Genomic DNA, 7,495 nt, shown 5'->3' with positions numbered 1-7,495 from the left:
GTGGCTATCGACCTGGCCCTCCTTCTTGCCTGGGCAGCATGAGAGAGCTGTCTTTAGGGGTGGGGGCATGGGTGAGCTGGCCATAAGGGTGTGAACATAGGAGAACTGGTCTTGCCCTTCATCTACCTTGTAGTGGTCTAGGTAAAAGAGATGTCTCCTCCATCTGTGCACCTGTGGTAGGGCAGTGAGCTGACTCCAAGACTAGGAGCAGGAGAGCTGTTCCTGCCCCTCACCAGCACTTGGGAGAGCAAGCTCTGTACCTTGTCTGGGCAGCACAGTAGAGCTGGCCCTGGTGGCTTGGGTACAGGTGATCTGGTAGGCTGACCAGTTCAGCTTCCACCCAGGCCCAGATGCAGCGTTCTGAGTTGGTCCATCCCAACATTTACCCCATCTATGAACTGCTACAGATCCAAGGCTGTAGGATCTCCATGACACAGGGCATCAACAGGATGTCTGAGAGATTCCTGGTGAGAACCCATTATTGATAAGGTAGCAGAAGCCAAAGGCCTAGAACCAGAGGAATGACTCATTGTAGTGAACATTTGCCAGTAAAGTTGCTTGGGTAAAAGGCAAAAGAATACACCGTGTGACACACTGTGGCACAGCATAGCTTCCATGGGGGATGTTTATAAGCATTATTTTATTTATATTTATTTGTTTATTTTTATTTTATTTTATTTTGAAGGGGAGGTTTCAAGGGTAGAGGGTGGATATGAAAGGACAGGGAGATGAGTGGGATTGGGGTGCATGATGTGAAATTCACAAAGAACCAATAAAAGGTGTAAAAAAATAAACAAATAGAATAAAAAATACATGCTCCACCTCCCCTTGGTGGGGAGGCCTGATGGCACTCAAATAAAGAATAAGCAGGCTAACAAGATGAGACATGATAGTCTATGACCAGATAGTACAGGAGGAGGTCCCCCTCAGTCATAGACCTAGGGGAGGGGAATAGTGTGAATGCAGGAGGGAGGGAGGAATGGGAGGATACAAGTGATGGGATAACAATTGAGTTGTGATCTGAATAAATTAATTAAATAATACAAATACACACTTATATGGTACATACTTATATGGCATAAAGAGAGGCTTTGATAACTTCACCTTTAGGCTAGAAAAAAATTATGTTTTCCAAGCTTTACAAATGTCTATAATCAACATGGACTTGGGATTAGTTCTATGGCTGGGAGACTTATATCTATGTCTAAATATAATATTATCTCACCAAAATAGCTGATGCAATTATAAAAATGTATACAGTAGCTACAGGGCTTTAGTGAAGCTGTCTTCCATTGGACTTTAGGAATGTTTGAAGTTTGGAAGAACTATTTATTGTAAAGTGACTCATGACTTAACAGCAATGTTAAGGTTTGGTGGTTTCATTATACAAATACTTTACAGTTTGTAATTGTTTGAAATTCACTCATGCTCCCTGCAAAAGTGTACTGGGCTCCATTTCTGGTTATCCTTGACTGAATGCAGCCTGATGGACACAGGTTAGATACCTCAAAGCTTCAAAGAACAAATTTCCTACCAGTGCTCTTAGAGAATCACACTTATCAAAAGCAGAGATGACAGGCAAGAAGATGTTCAAATTGGTTACTGAAAACTAGAGGAAGCTGAACAATTTTAGAAACGAGAGTTCATGCAGTGTGTACAAGGTACCTCTCAAAAGCTGTAGCTGTGTTTTGGGAATATCTCAATTTGTAAGAAAGAAGACCCTTTTGATAGAATTTCTATTTTTAACTGAATAAATTAATTCTTTAAACCAAAAGAGTAAAAATAATACCTTGCAATTGGTGATATATATATATATATATATATACATACATACATACATACATACATACATATATATATATATATATATATATATATATATATATATATATATAATTTCCACTGTGGTGGAATGCTCAATCTCAGCATTCAGGAGGCAGAGGCAGGTGATTCCCAGGATTTTGATGTTAGCTTATTCTGCATTGTCAGTTCCAGGATAGACAGGGCTGTACAGTGAGACCCGCCTCAAAACTATTTTCTCTCTCTCTCTCTCTCTCTCTCTCTCTCTCTCTCTCTCTCTCTCTCTGTGTGTGTGTGTGTGTGTGTGTGTGTGTGTGTGAGAGAGAGAGAGATGTGTTGGTCTCTGCATGGAGAGAGAGAGAGAGAGAGAGAGAGAGAGAGAGAGAGAGAGAGAGGTGTGTGGTCTCTGCATGGAGAAAGAGAGAGAGAGAGAGAGAGAGAGAGAGAGAGAGAGAGAGAGAGAGATAGAGTGTGTGGTCTCTGCATGGAGGTCTGTAGTGCGTGTGCATGTGAGTATGAGGAGATAGAGGAGGAATAGGGTGTCCTGCTCCATCACTGTCTGCCTCTTCCTGAGCCTGGAGCAAACCTCTGCTTCCCACTGCACTGAAGTTACAGGCATGCAAGCAGCTTTTTACTGGTGGTCGCTGGGGCTCTGGACTTATGCTCTCATGCTTGTGTAGAATTGTTGGCCTCTGAAGCATCCCCTCACTCCATTAGAAAGAGCTTTAGTGATACTACACTAGACATTTTCTAGGTTGTTGGAGAAGCCAGCCAAGGTATCACTGGGTACCTTGAGTTACTTACATTCTAAATGCAGAGCAGCTTGAGCTGGGACTGTCACCCAGGAAACAGAATTTGCTTGGAGCTGTCCAGAAGCTTCAGACTTTTTTGTTTTCAACAAGTTCAAAATTTAAAATTATGAGATGCATCTTTGAATAGAATTTCTGTAAATTTTATTAACATTAACACCTCATTTAAAAGATGATAGTGACTTATTTAGTGTCCAATAATTTAAAACATTTTTGCAATAATGACAATTCTGCTTATGTTTGTGCAATTTTTAACACTTTGATGATTAATTTAAGTACTTTTCACACGTCACTTTGTGAAAACAGATGCAGGATATTTTTTTAATAAAAATTTTTTGAAAAGTTTTATATTTTTGGTATAGAAGTCTGCCATTAAAATCAAACCAGTTGTCAGTCAAGAAAACATTTATCTCCATGTTCGTATACCTTTATCTGTAATTTAAATTTCTTTGTAGCTTTTTGCTCTTTTAAACATTTTGTTTTGGGAAGAATCAAATTATTGACAAGAAAGGGACTTTTAATTTACTAATAATTTTATTCGAGACCTTCACCCAGGGATGTAATGCATTCTGATTACTCCAGTCCCCTGTCCCCTTCACACTCCTACCAAACACACGCCTTCATCCTAACTTGTACATTTAGAAGGTTCACCACCTCGCTTTGTTTCGGCACACATCTGCTTTAATCAGGGCTACCTGTAACCCCTGGATTGGACCTGTCCATGAAGCTTTTAAACAGTCCCTTGCGCTGTATCGGCTTCCTCTCAGGCGTTGTTTTGTCTAACACGGGCTCTTTGTTTTGGGGTGTTGCCTCAGCCCTGACGCAGAAAGGGATGTTTTCATATGTTTGTGTGGAAACCCGGCATGAATAAGGGAAGGTGGGACAGCATAGGGCTGAGGACCAGAATTCACTGCTGTAGACTCTGAGACACAGATGCCCAGGAATTCAGAAGCAGGCCGGGAGCTTTCACCCACCTCACATCCAGGCTGCAGTCAGTCCTGCTCTGATTGCCTCTGGTTTGCAGCCTCTTCAAGGCCTCTGTAAGTTGAAATCCAGGAATTAGTCAAGGCTTATCACTCCAGAACCCGCAAAACTAGTCAAACTGTCTGTGGCCTGTTTCCTCCACACAGTGCCAATCAATCCCCTAAGAATTGTCTGTAGACCAAAGGCATCTGCCTGCTCCTCATCTCATCTTCCACTAGATGGCGACATTCGTCATGCTATAGACAGGCTGGCCACTGTCTCAAATGCTCAGCTGTAATCCTTTCAGGATCTAACATCCCTGAAGTGCCTTAGACCTTCGCTTGCTTTTCTAAGGACATTTTTCAAGTGAGAAATACATGTGCCTCTATTTCTCTTAAATGATAATATGTCAAAATTTTATATTAGGCACCTGACACCGCATCTATTGTTTTTTTTATCACGACGTGAGTGCCTACATAAGCTCCATCTTCAAACATTGTAAATTGTGCAGCAGTACGGAGTCGTTGACTGTAGGTACAATGTTACACAGTGGACCTATCTTTCAATCCATCTTTCCTAACTGACCTTTCATGCCTGTGGATTACTAGTTTAACATTTTCTTTCTCACTGTCAGCTCCCAACAAGAACCATTTAAGATTCCATGATGTTGACAATGATGGTATTAATTTTTGATTAATGCATGAAAATTGAACATACTTTTGAGACACTGTGCAATATTTTGAAGCATATACATTAATGCCTTAAATCTAACTGTTTTGGACTCTCTGCAGATACTGTTGTATTTGTCTTTCGGGGCTAGTTTAGGTTACTTATCATATTTTGTCATTTTATCCATGATATTGGTAATGTAGAGTTCATTTCTTTTAAAATACTGAGGTCTTTATTATTATTATCATCATTATCATCATCATCATCATCGATGTTTTTTGGGGGTTTCAAGACAGGGTTTCTCTGTGTAGCCTTGGCTGTCCTGGAACTCACTCTGTAGACCAGTCTGGCCTCGAACCCACACAGATCTGTCTTCCTATGTCTCTCAAGTGCTGGGATTAAAGAAGTGGGGCACCACTGCCTGCCTCTTTGAGAATTTAATACAATGTATTGTGATCATATTCATCTCCCATTCCCCCTCTCATTCTCCTTCTATATCCATCCCCACACATCCCCCCTGGATCCCAGTGTTTGCTTTTCATATATTCCTGGGTATGGAGCATGGTGGGGGAGAACTCCCGTGTATGACTAGAACACACACATTGAATTCAGTATCTCCTGCATGATTGCTGTCCTTCCTCACTTGGCTTTATCTGAACAGGGAAACTTCAGCTACCCAGATATCACCCTGTCCTCACCATTTTCTATAATAGATTTTACTCTAAAGATGCACAAACATATTCTCTCACATCAGTCTTCACCTTCTCTCTCTCTCTCTCTCTCTCTCTCTCTCTCTCTCTCTCTCTCTCTCTCTCTCTGTGTATTGATGAGGAGGCCAGAGATCAAAGGCATCTATCTTTGTCTAGCACTCTCTGTGCTATTTTTTGAGATATATTCTTTCACTGAACCCACTTCTCACTGGTTGACTACAATGGCTGGCCAGTGAGGTACCCACCCATCTTTGACTCACCTTCAGGTAATTGTAGCCATACCTATATTTATGTGGGTGCTAGGTATCCAAACTCAAGCACATGACCTCACTGAGATGTCTCCCTAGCTGATCACATTATTTCTTTATAACTGCAATTTTCTGCATTCTTTACTTCTCTATTTGAACTTTATGGTCACTCTTGTGGTCACCTGGACAGATTTTAAAATTGTTTCCACATCTTGCTTTTTTTTCCTCCTTCCATTTTCCCCTACATCACAGCCATATATGCAACCATGTACACCACCCACATAGGGCTATATACCACATGCATATATATACCACATGCATATATGAAGAAATATATAAAGACGCATGCATATGTATGTTTGTATGCACTCCCCACACCACTGCTCCAGTGAGGACAGAAGTCTTGAGCTTTCTTTTGTGTCCAGCATCTACACAGTCCACATCAGCATCTGATGGCAAAGTGCGGGGTAAATGTATATTGAATGTCCTCCCCTCTATCCCACTTTCCTGATAAGTAAAGATTTTCTTTTTTTTTTTATTTTTTTTACTTATTGCATATAAGTGCTTTACAGAAAAAGGCACCAGATGTCATTATAGATGGTTGTGAACCACCATGTGGTTGCTGGGAATTGAACTCAGGACCTCTTAAAGAGCAGGTGGCACTCTTAACCACTGAGCCATCTCTCCAGCCCCCAGTAAAGATTTTCATGGGACATGCCTCTTGGGCTAGTGTCCAGATATAAGTGAGTATATACTATTTGTGTCTTTCTGCTTCTGGGTGAACTCACTCATTATGATCATTCCTAGTTCAATCCATTTGTCCACAAATTTCGCAAATTCCTTCTTTTTAATAGCTGAATAGTATTCCATAGTGTAAATGTATCGGTTTCTTTATCCAGTCTTCTACTGAGGGACACTTAGGCTGTTTTCATGTTCTGGCTATTATGAATAAAGTCGCTATGAACATGGTTGAGCATATGTCCTTGTTGTGTGTTGGAGCTTCTTTTGGGTATATTATAAGGAATGGAATAGCTGGTTCTTGAGGAAGCCTATTCCCAGTTTTCTGATATAGCGCCAGATAGATTTCCAAAGTGGTTGTACTAGTTTGCATTCCCACCAGCAATGAAGGAGTGTTCCTCTTTCTCCACATCCTCATTAGCATGTGAGGTCACTTGAATTTCTGATCTTAGCCATTCTGATGGGTGTAAGATGGAATCTCAGCATCATTTTGATTTGCATTTCTCTGATGACTAAAGATGTTGAGCATTTCTTTTTTTTTCTTTTTTTTTGACTTTTTAAGACTATTTTATTCTTAGACACAGATTTTGCTTGCAAACTGCACACCTTGAAATCTTTTTAAAAAATTTTTTTATTATTAATTTCTTCTTGTTACGTCTCAATGGTTATCCCATCCCTTGTGTCCTCCCATTCTTCCCTCCCTCCCCTTTTCCCCTTATTCCCCTCCCCTATGACTGTTCCTGAGGAGGACTTCCTCTCCCTTTATATGCTCATAGGGTATCAAGTCTCTTTTTGGTAGCCTGCTGTCCTTCCTCTGAGTGCCACCAGGTCTCCCCCTCCAGGGGACATGGTCAAATGTGAGGCACCAGAGTATTTCTTTAAGTGTTTCTCAGCCATTCGATATTCCTCTGTTGAGAATTCTCTGTTTAGTTCTGAGCTCCATTTCTGAATTGGGTTATTTGGTTTGGTGGTGTTTAATTTCTTGAGTTCTTTATATATTTTTGATATTTGACCTTTGTCAGATGAAGAGTTGGTGAAGATCTTTTCCCAGTCTGTAGGCTGTCACTTAGTTCTGTTGACAGTGTCTCCTAGTGCGACTCTAGGTGAGAGAAGTATGGAAGAATGGGGAAATAGAAAGATCTAGAAGGTCCTAGAAACCTACCAGAAAAACATTATGACAGGCAGTTCTGGGTCCAGGGTTTCTGCTCAAACTATGGCACCAGCCAAGGACTATATGTGCAGTAAACATCGAACCTCTATCAGATCTATCCAATGGACAGGACATTCTCCATAGTTGAATGGAGAGTGGGAACTGGTCCTGCCATGAACTCTGGTGCCCCATATTTGACCACATCCCCTGGATGGGGAGGCCTGCTGGCACTCAGAGGAAGGATAGCAGGCTATCAAGAAGAGACTTGATACCCTATGAGCACATACAGTTGGAGGAGGTCCCTTTCAGTCACAGTCATGGGGGAGGGGAGTAGGGGGAGAGTGGGTAGGAGGGAGGGAGAAATGGGAGGATACAAGGGATGGAGTAACTATTGAGATGTAATATGAA

Source organism: Acomys russatus, chromosome 6 (genome assembly GCF_903995435.1).
Source record: "Acomys russatus chromosome 6, mAcoRus1.1, whole genome shotgun sequence".
Lineage (NCBI taxonomy): Eukaryota > Metazoa > Chordata > Mammalia > Rodentia > Muridae > Acomys > Acomys russatus.
The sequence above is the reverse complement of the archived record's forward strand: the minus strand, read 5'-3'. Positions refer to the sequence as shown.